The sequence below is a fragment of the Silurus meridionalis genome, chromosome 4 (genome assembly GCF_014805685.1).
Source record: "Silurus meridionalis isolate SWU-2019-XX chromosome 4, ASM1480568v1, whole genome shotgun sequence".
In the NCBI taxonomy this organism is placed as follows: domain Eukaryota; kingdom Metazoa; phylum Chordata; class Actinopteri; order Siluriformes; family Siluridae; genus Silurus; species Silurus meridionalis.
The window spans coordinates 29,256,770-29,268,261 of NC_060887.1; the positions used below are offsets into that span (position 1 = coordinate 29,256,770).

The 11,492-nt window shown below is 36.4% G+C and overlaps 1 non-coding gene across 1 annotated transcript; it reads right to left on the reverse strand.

Moving 5' to 3' along the window:
• Nucleotides 1-10,913: 10,913 nt before the first annotated feature.
• Nucleotides 10,914-10,985, reverse strand: trnae-uuc. Its single transcript has one exon. It is a non-coding gene; the product is annotated as a tRNA-Glu (tRNA).
• Nucleotides 10,986-11,492: the final 507 nt, after the last annotated feature.

Here is an 11,492-nt window from a genome sequence, read left to right on the forward strand (position 1 = left end):
AGAGAGAAAGCTTCTTCGAATAGGACACATTCTTCACTAAGACACACAGACCCTGGGACTGACCTCCGGGCAGCTATACACTATGGGGATTTGGAACATGGTCATGGAGGATGTGATTTATTAAGTGACTTCTGCTTCATGTTAAATTACAGGTTGCATGTGTGTGGTGTAAATGTGGGTGGGTGGAGTGTGTGCATGCCTGTGATGTGCAGGAATGGCATAAAGAAATGCATGCTTAGCATTGTCATCTACTTGTATGTGTTCACATATATATGATCTGGTTCCATTTATCCCTACAGATTCAAACGTCACCACAATTAATAGTTGCAGTATGTGAACTTGATGGATGTGTTCGCTTACAGGATGACTCCACCCCCATCCATGGGGCACAAGGGATCCTTGAATGGTTTGATGAAGATGAAAAATACCACTTTTATGCTGCGGCCTTCAGAATCACCATTTCTCAATTTAACCGAACACCTATGGGGACTTTTGGAATGAAATGCACTCCACGACACTATAATTAAAACACAAACTGGGGGAATGTCTTTGAAAGAACACTGTTGATGCCCCCAGTACAGTTCTTACAGAGATTTACTTGTAGATGTTATGCAAAATCATACTGAAGCTTCTTGTAGGTTACTTACTTACACATCGCTAAGCATTTTATTATGTTATTAAACAAAATACTGTCAATATAAATAAGTTAAATATTATAATTTCAAGGTGATGTTTAATTATTTGAATTTTTCTGTTTCAATTTTTTTTCTGTTTGTCTATCATTTTTACAAACTGGAATTAAGTGTAGAACTTCTGCAGTCTGCCTTACCTGCGCTGTCTATACTGTATGCAGGAGATAATATTTCTGAAGGGTTGTGGACAACTGTGAGGTAATTTACATGTGCAGTTCAGATGCCTTGAGTCTTAAGTTGTGAAATGTGTAATATTTGTTAATTATCTTCGTATGTTTTGATGTTTATACGTTTAGGTAGCTAATTTGTGCAAGAAAAAAAAATCCTTTAAGGCATTAACCTAATCTAATGTTTAATTTTCAAACCAGTTTATTATTGCAGTTTATTTTTCATTACACCTAATCAATTAAATTATTTTACCTAGAAAAAAGGTTATTGAAATTATTATTATTATTATTAGAGTTACTCTAATCTACTATGGGTTGCAGAAATAACTATAAGGTCAGGCTTGAATAAAAGCCAAGATGAAGGGCTATCTTCTCCACCAAGCCTATCCTACACTCATCTCCGCCCCAGAGGCCTTGTCCCTGAGATTTTCAAGCCACAGCTGCTAGAACCACATTGAATTCTCACAGACTACTGATGCAGTCACATGCTCCCTGGCACTCTCTAGCAACTGGAGTCTAAATAGAATCGTTTGTTGCCATTCTATCTATTTCATCCAGCCATGGATGGTTTAAGGATGTGCACAGTATCAGCTTTCAGATGAAAACTTTAAGCAGTGACTCAACAACAGTGAGATATGTATTGCCCAATGCAACTACAGCATAGCTTTATCTTTCTTTGAATTAATATTAATTTTGGCATGATCATCATTTAGAAAATCTGTTCAATGTACACTAGGCTGTCCAGCTGTTTTTTTTAGGGTTTCATGGTCAGTTTCAGCTTTTAATTAAAATTGTAGAAACTGACCAACCACATTTTAGGTGGAAGAGTTTAGGCTGCCAGTCATTAGCACTTGTCGTAGATACTAGAATGTTTTTAAAACCAGCGAAGATCTAGTCTTCAAAACATGCTGCGCATGTTCATAAATCTATGTCAAAGAATAAATCCAAATGTTCATTTAAGAATGGTTTGAAGATGAGCTATTCAGACTTCAACAGGCCTTTGAATCGTTTCTATTGAGATGCGCAGTCATCATGGCATGATGGTTTTCAGAACCGCGCTTTACTGAAAGTGTCGCGCTGTCCTCATTCACCTGTCCTTGGACTTAATCCTGTTTGGAGACAAAGCTTGCTATTGTTTTTAAAGCAACACCGTGCAATTGCATTGCCTGAAGAGATGCTGCATCTATGAGGTAATCGTGTATTGCATGGCAACGGTTCATTGATTGACATTGTTTGCTTTATCCAACACATACATGTCAGTGCATTGTGTAGGTGTCATCTATAGTGGAGGTTGTTTTACGTTTGAAAAAAGCCCTGGTTCTGGTGAAAGAAATGAATTCTCACTAAATACTTGTGGGGTGGAAATAACTGGGTTTTTTAATTGCGTTGCCTTAACAAATAAAGCAAGGAGAATAATAACTCCTACATTCCTCACTAAGTGCAAATTAGATTTTCTTGGGTGCTATCAAAGAAATGAAATCCTAACACAATGGATGCAACCCATCAGGTATTTGCGAAAATGTGTGTACATATGTGGTGATGCAAGTTCCGTGCCAATGAATTCAGTGCCAATATTAGTAAACACAGTACTTTCACATAGTTTAGATAGCTTCCACACTGATGTCACTAATGGCAAATTTATAAGAAGCTAAATAACACACAGTTGGCCATGCATGCACTAAACATGCATGCTGATGCTGTGCTAATCTCAGTCGCTTGTCACTATGGGATATCAGCAGAGATGTAATTCCATTATTGATTTCACACTAGAGATTAATACGGACCTCCTCAGGGTGTCCGTGTTCATGTATTGACAAGCAGTTAAATGAATGTGTTCACCTTATCGCATGCTCAAGCTCAAGTCTCCGTACCAGCCTCCCCCCTGACCAAACATCCAATAAGTTTGAGATTCAGTATGTCAATAAAACACAAGCAAGCGTGAAGCCCACACCATCACACGATTACCAAAACTTCAGATGGAGAATAGGAGTTAGCGATAATGAACTATCATCTTGTTGCACTAATCAAATCCCTACTTTATTATACATTCCATGCATGAATAAATCACACAAAACATTCTGACAGTCAGTGTACAAGCATAACATGAGTGAATACAAGGAGATACTCTTTGTAAACCTGTACCTGTGCTACAGCTTTGTGGCTGCATGGATTTTGATTCAGTCAGCTCTGTCTTTGCTCATTATCCTTCCAATGCATTGAAGACAGTGCGAACATTGTGCTCCATAATTTATGACGATGATCCCCATGGCTTGACTTTGTTCCTCTCAAGAGCTGCATCAATTATGCATGGGATTTATTTCAAGTCAGAAAATGAATTAAACCGTTTTTGTTTCAGCAGACTGACATTCCCTTTTGAGTTCGTTTTTTCCAGAGATGATAGAGAAGATAATGGAGAGACTAGTGGATAATGGTGTCCGAAACAAGTTTGGAAAAAATATACAATTCCATATTTCTGCTGGTTCATTTAAAGTGGTAATTAGTACAACTAATAGTCACATGCTAGTTCGTAGCTTGAATCATGTGAAATGTTTAACTCCTAAACTACCTGCTTCAATGTGTTGGCCAGTTTTAGCTAACACTCCTCAGTCTCGTGACAGCACCAGTGAGAGTGAACGGAAGAGACATGTGAAGTCAGCCATTTTATATTTTCAAACACAATCAAATGAACACACTCAGAGGAAATGCTAACCCCTCAACAAACAAGCTCCCAGATGCCCTCGACTGTTTAGTATAACTCTGATTGACAGTGGAGAGTGTAATGCTTTCCATCCCACGCTGAGACAACAGCCAATTTTTGAGCTCTTGCAGCATTCAAACTCGCAATCTCCTGACGATAGAGGGAAGGCTTTTCTGTTGACTTAAGGAGTTACACCAGTTCTTACTTAATCATCTTAGATCCAGCCTTCAAGCAAATGTGTCATAATGACATTAGGTCTGAACATTTTGCTCGTCTGCCACTAATTAGGCTTTAAACACACCATCACCTCTTAGCAATTTGTCCCTTCATGAAAACCGCACTGATGGATCTTGAACTTGCTGGTTAGTTGGGTTCAGCCCTACATAACCTTTAACAGTTCTAGGAGTAATTGAGTTCTAAGCTTTTACGGACAATGAATCCATCTTCATAAAAGGGACTCAATTTAATACAGAAATGTTCTTATTTGTATTGTATTTATATTTTTTCATTAACTCAGTGTTTATCCAACATTGGTCAAAGCCAGTATGATGGCACCGAATTATATTCATATTTTAAACATTGTTGGGAAAATACAGTTAGATATATAGGGTTAATTAGGATGACCTAATTTAATTTTACTAGGACATTCAAGGCACTAAATTTTTTTTCTTTAATTCCGTTTGCTTGTAATCACTGACAAATTAATTAAGATTCTTTTGGCTTTTTAATTTGTCTTGTTGCCTCCCACCAATTTAAATGACGATTACTTAATGAGCTTATATATGATTATATAAAAAAATCTATTAGGAGAGTAGACTTTACTGCACATCTTTCTCTTGAGGGATAATTTACTGACTTATGTGGATTTATTTTTTTTGTTAGTCTTTGTGTTATAATCAGTTTGTCTGTATGTTTAGAGTATAAAATTTTAAACCTCAATACAGAAAGTATTCAGTACTGGTGTATCACGTGGAAATATGACACAAAATGTATTGACTTTTGTCTTAAAATTTACTCTGAAAATGTCAAATATGGCTGGTGCGTATATAAACTCTAATCGGCTAAAGACACAGGCCCATATTTTATTAGGATTAATGTATATATAAATACTTTTGTGCACCTTATTTCTTAGCTGAGACCAAGGGAAGAATTATTCATTTTCAACCACTTTTGAATCAAGTTTATTTGCACCATATGCAAAATGTGATTCTTTGCCTCCTACCCATTTTAATAAATCTTTCACAAAAATTGGACCAATGCATCTTCAAATGTTGCCTTACAGTAACTGTACAGGGATAATGAATGATCAAAATCGTGCACCAGTGACAGGCCTGAATATGACTGCAAAGATTTCAGGTAATGAGACTGTGCCTTTGCAGCAATTGCCTATTCAAACGTAAACTAATGAATATGTTCACCCTGTGAGCATTTTTTGAGGTACATCGTTCATAGAAAGCTTTAAAATTCTGGTGCATGTAACTAAACATGGGGTATTAAAAAAATTCAAATACTGACTGGGTTTTACTCCACATCCATCTGCTGGTCTGAAAGGATTTAAGCAGATATTTGATCAGCTTGGCACTGGTTGATCAGTACAGAACTTTATATATATATATATATATATATATATATATATATATATATATATATATATATATATATATATATATATATATATATAGGTATAGGTATATGCATTATACATTATTTTTCCATTCTTATAATTATTATTATAAATGCTGCATATATTTTATGTGTTTATTTGTTAAACAAGGTTAAAAAATCTCTCCCTGAAAGTGAAAAGCTTAGGACCAACATCCACCTTGTTTCTGTTCATGTCTGAAATCTGTTATCTGTTATGATATACACAGTAATTACAAGTTTCTTTCACTCTCCTGTCCATTCGATCACTCCCCTCATAACTTGTGTCAGTGTTGGCTTTCCTCTTCTCAGTGGAAATTGCTTTCCTGACAAATATGAGGTATAGGCCTATCATCAGGAAACTGATTTACTGATTTTATCAGTGCAAATGAGGCGGATCATGGCACAGATGTCAAGTCGAAGCTCTCACCGCATGCGTTCATGTAGTTTTGTTTCCATTAGCATGCTCAACTTCTCTTTTAGAGGATAATGGTGCTGTATATACTAACACACTTGATTTACATGACTGAAATTTTTACTTAAGCTCTTATGTTGACATAATACCCAAACCACTGATGTTATGTGTAGAGCATTTGCAAAAGTCATTATTTAACTGAAGTTGCTCTTGACTGTGTTATATAGGATCTCTAATTTTTCTTGAGAGCAGTTTCAAAGTGGTTTATTTCACACACACACACACACATTATATATATATCCATCCCATGAAGTCTGGCCACAAGGCCATAGAGGACAGAATGTACTGGATGAGCCATCAGTACATCACAATGTACATCACTCAATTTTATATTCACTCAATTTTATATTCATACCGTATATAGATGATCTTATGTTTACATCTGGTGATAGACAAGGTTATAATATGTGCATGCAATAGGTTCATGAAACCATGTGTGTTTTTTAAACCCTTTAATTAAAAAATAAATTAAATAGATTAATCAACTGGCAATGATATTACCCATTCTGCTTTGGAAACCAACATGAGAATATCATGAAAACTGCAGTCTTGTTGTTACTTGAATGGATAAACGAAAGTTTAGTTATTTTCTTATTAATAAGACATTTGAATTTTAAAATTTATTTTACTGTAAAAAAATTTTTTTTGTTTCATCTCTTCCAGGAAATAAATAGAACATATGTAGCGAAGTGCTGTCATAGTTATACAGAAGTGTAATGCCTCCATAATTAAAATTTTGTAAAAGGCATTTGTTGCATACCCTCCCAAACTCCTCATGCATGCTGCCTACCCCTCCATGTAGCATAAAAGCACACACACACACACACACACACACACACACTTACAGAGGATCACTCTAGTGATTGTAGCTACCAGGCACCATTTTGTCTTCCTGCTGAGAACACTGCCCTCATGCACTTCATTTTCTGCCGCTTGACTTTACAACCGAAGAGGGCAATAACGATGCCCTCAAAGCGTTCTGCCACAAGTATGTAACACAATGTCTAGTTTTTAATTTGATTATATTTTCAAAAAGAAGAAGATTGCTTTCATTTTAGTAAGCACATACAGCTGACCTCCTATTTGCATAACAAATGAGGGGTTTAAATGAATGGGGAAAGGGAAGCTGTAAAAGAACGGCTCTTGATTGATTTCTTGTTTGCTCATGATATTGTATTGCTGCCTTTGAGTTTCTACACTCAAATATTGACATAAGCCCATAATGTAATGATCCCCTCTATCTATCTATCTATCTATCTATCTATCTATCTATCTATCTATCTATCTATCTATCTATCTATCTATCTATCTATCTATCTATCTATCTATCTATCTATCTAAAGTATTTGGACTTTTCCAGCCTCCTCACCATTAAAACCTGATTTTACTAAATCTCCCCAACCGCACTCCATAATCTAGTAGGACATCTTCCCAGAACAGTTGAGGTTATCAGCAAATGAGGCTTAATGTGGATATAATTGCATATTTTAAATCTGACCAGTATCAAACTCAGCTACATCACTCCAGTACATAATGGGTCTCAACTAAAAATCCACTGTTTTTTTAACTCCTGCCTTCCTGGTTGAAATTTTTATTAGTAGCTTGAAACTCATATTGTAGTCATATTTTTTTTTAACAAAACACAGCTTTCAGAATAAAAGAATACCTTATAATTTTATTAGAAAATAAAAAGAAGAAAAACTGAATACTTTTATTTCCAGCATACAGTAATGAACGTGATCTTTGACTCACAAAGCTTCATATTCAACCTTCTGCTCACACAGGTTTTTTGTTGCATCCCACAGGATTTGGGTTCCGACATGCACCTCTAACCTCAACCAGATGCCCTGTCAAGCTTTATAGCAAACTCTTATTAGAAACATAATATAATTATAATAATGTTTCTATTATAAACATTTTTATAAATCATCTGCTTTTGTGAATTAAAGCAGCATATTTTAAAATATGGGTTTCAGATTTTGATTATAAGTGGTTCAGTTATCGCAAATCAGATTATTTCAGTATCAGTTTAGCAGTCTTTTTAGCTGGTATCAGAATAATTAAATCCAAAAGGTTTTTCGCATTTCTGTCTAAACAACCAGGTTAATACAGAGAAGGACACACTGTGTACACTGAGTCCTGTTTCAACACGTTTTATTTGATTGTTGCATAAAAGTGACATTTTCTAGGAAACAGGAAAGTTGAAATGTGGTTTATTTTGTGTATTTATTTAGTTTCAGCCAAATGCCCTCGCCTCAAATCAGCATGTGGTAGACATAAAATGTGTATTTACTCCCATAATGTCCATATATCTGGAGCTGAACCTTGGACGTTGTCCTCACGTTCCTGATTCATAAGCTTCTCTGTCCTCCCTACAATATCATGATATTACATCCTGTAGGCTTGTGTTAATGCTTTGGGAAGTGCACCACTTATATTAAATTTGTGTGTGTGAGTATGTGCGTGCAAATGTGTGTAAGAGAGTGGGTTTTTTCTTTATGGGAGGTGCTTTATGATTCGGATCATAGCAGGTAGATCAACCTGTCCTCCAAAATTCACACATCCTAAGCTGAATCCAGAATGGAGAAGCTTGAAATTCTTAATATCTAAACTAATCTAATAATTATCGCCCACTGATGGCGATAATTATAATGCCTAGAGTGTGATTATTGACCGTTTTTCTAATATGTAGCACACAGGAAATATTCATCTTAATAAAAAGTGAAAGACTGCCCTCTGAAGTTCTGTGTCCTAATAAAGGGAATCATAAGGAAATTGTAGAGATATACACTGAGCCCTAGGTCTGGTTAAATAACCAGATGTTTAATATAGCACCTCCGCTTTGGTGTGTTTGTGTGTGTGTGTGTGTGTGTGTGTGTGTGTGTGTGTGTGTGTGTGTGTGTGTGTTGGGAGGGGGGTGAAATAATTCGCAGCAGCAACACAGTTTAAATGTAAACCAATGAATTTAAATGACATTTCAAGAATATATACCCTGCATCCAAAATTCAGTCTATTCTCCATAAATGCCAGGGCATTATGAGTATTCTGTACCTGTTAGGTATATCTGTTGGATGATAACCTCATATATTGTGTATTTGTTTGGACAGAGGGGGCCGCACAGCGGGTAGCATTGCCTCCTTACAGCCGCAGGGTCCATGGTTTGATCCTAAGCTCAGGTTACTGTCTGCGTGGAGAACATTCTGTGCATGTTCTCCCATGTCCACATGGATTTCCTCCCATTGTCCAAAAACATGCCAGTAGGTAGACAGGCTTTTCTAAATTGCTCTAGGTTTGTGTACATGGTGCACTGACTGGTTTCCTTTCCAAAGTGTATTCCTGCCTTGTACACATTGTTCTGGGTATAGGCTCCAGATCTTCTGCAAACCTGACCAAGAAAAGGTGTTTACTGAAGATGAATGAATATTGCAGCGGGGGAATTTGTGAGTGCATTGTATATTCTCCACGATAAAAACTGTGAAATGTAAAAACCAGTTCAATACATTGTGAATATTGTGTGTTTGGGGATTGAAGAATACCCACAATTCACTTTGATTATTGAAACAAATTGAGAGTAGGGCCTGTCCAGGACACAGGAAACAGTTTTTGATTGGTTTAATAAAATTTTATATTTTACAGTGGTGTGAAAAAGTGTTTGCCCCATCCTGCTTTCTTATTGTTTTGCATGTTTGTCACACTTTAATGTTTCAGATCAGACTAATTTAAATATTAGTAAAAGATAACACAAGTGAACACAACATGCAGTTTTTAAATAAAGGTTTTTATTATTAAAGGAAAACAAACTCCAAAACTGCATGGCCCTGTGTGAAAAACACACCACTGTATATAAATGCTTTTTTTGACTGTCTGTGACATAAAAATAGAATTGCATGGAATTTAAAATAGAATAAAAATAGAATTTGCCGTAGAAAAGTATAACAAGTGGTATATGGAAATCAGTAGCCGAATTAGTGACTGTTTCTAAGGAAAGTGGAGATGTGTGCAATTGTTTGTGCAATATGTGCAAAATGATCTGCTCACACTTTTTTGTAAATGTTTTTTTTCCTATTTTTATAATGTTTTTTACCTGCAGATGGTTCAATCACAGCTGTGCCACTTCCAAATATGGTTCTGCGAAGCATTTACTGCGAAGCATATGCTGTGGTTCTCTGGTGGGATATGAGGATTAACATTTGGGGGTGTAGTTGCCATAGTAACCATGGTACCTAATTTTACATGGCTTTCAAGACGCTTTAAAGTCCAAATTCCATTAACTTGGGTGGCATCCAAGTCATTTCACAGCACACAAGTTTTAATACAGCTAGAAAAGAAAGCAGAATTGCACGCTTGTTTTTTTTTCTAATGCCAAGAGCAGATGTGAAGGTTTATATGCATACTAACATGTACATCAACCAGGAATAACTTTATGACCGCTGATTAGGCACAACATCTGCCTAGAATTGTGTTGGTCTCCCTTTTGCTGCTAAAACAGTTCTGACCCGTTGACTATTAAGAGCATTAACTTCTTCAGCAATTTGAGCTACAGGGGTTTGTCTGCTGGATCGGACCACACCTTTGCTTGTCGCGTGCAATGATGCCTTCGGCCACCCACGACGCTGTTGCCGCTTCACCACTGTTTATTTCTTGGACCACCTTTGATAGATATTGACCACTGCAGACTGAAAACATCCCACAAGAGCTGCAGTTTTGAAGATGCTCTGACCCAGTTGTCTAGACATCACAATTTGGCTCTTGTCAAAATCATTCGACTCATTACACTTGCCCATTTTTCCTGCTTTTAACACGTCAACTTTGAGGACAAAATTTTCACTTGCTGCCTAATATATACAACACACTAACAGGTGCCATGATGAAGAAATAATTAGTGTTATTCACGTCACCACTCGTAATAAGATAAGACAAAACTTTATTAATCCCGAAGGAAATTCTTGTTCCTTAGACTTTCATTCGGGATTAATAAAGTTTTATTTTATCTTATGTATAATGTTATGCCTGGTCCATGTATACATTTCAAGCTGTAGTGTGGCCATATTTTAATGATAAATTTATGTGTGTAAAACTTTCTTTCGGCTTCTCCCGTTAGGGGTCGCCACAGCGGACCATCCGCATGTTTGATTTGGCACATGTTTTTACGCTGGATGCCCTTCCTAATGCAACCCTCCCCATTTATCCGGGCTTGGGACCGGCACTAAGGCTTGTGCAACCCTAATGGCTGGGGTTGGTTCCCTGACCGGGGATCGAACCCGGGCCGTAGTGTTGAAAGCGCCGCATCCAAACCACTAGACCACCAGGGAACCTGATAAAGTTATGTGTGTAATAGCCATTATTTTATAATATTTGTAATATATTTATATAACCTCATATATTTTTGTATAATCTTTCATTATTACATATATCTACTTTGCATGTGTTTATTGTATTTTGTTCTGTATTTTCAGTTGGCTCAACTATGGAATGATGCCTGCATATCAAAGACAATTCATATCTTCAAAGGATTTCACTTCTATCTGACGGTGGTGGCTACCACTTGCCTACCTATCAGAACATTATGAATTGAGCTTTGAGCAGGGTGGCAAATTACTTCAAGTACATTTAAGTGTCCGTATAGAGTTTTTGTATAGTCTTGTATGTTTCATTATAGTCTTGAAGACACATCATTTTGTCCCTATTTAAATATGCATGTTGCTGCCTAGAATTTCTCTTCATGAAAATTAGGTAAAATGTTGAGAAACTCAGAGCAGGGAAGGTTTAATGAAATATTCATGTTAACGGTGCCAATCATTTCTTTTGAATTCAGTGTC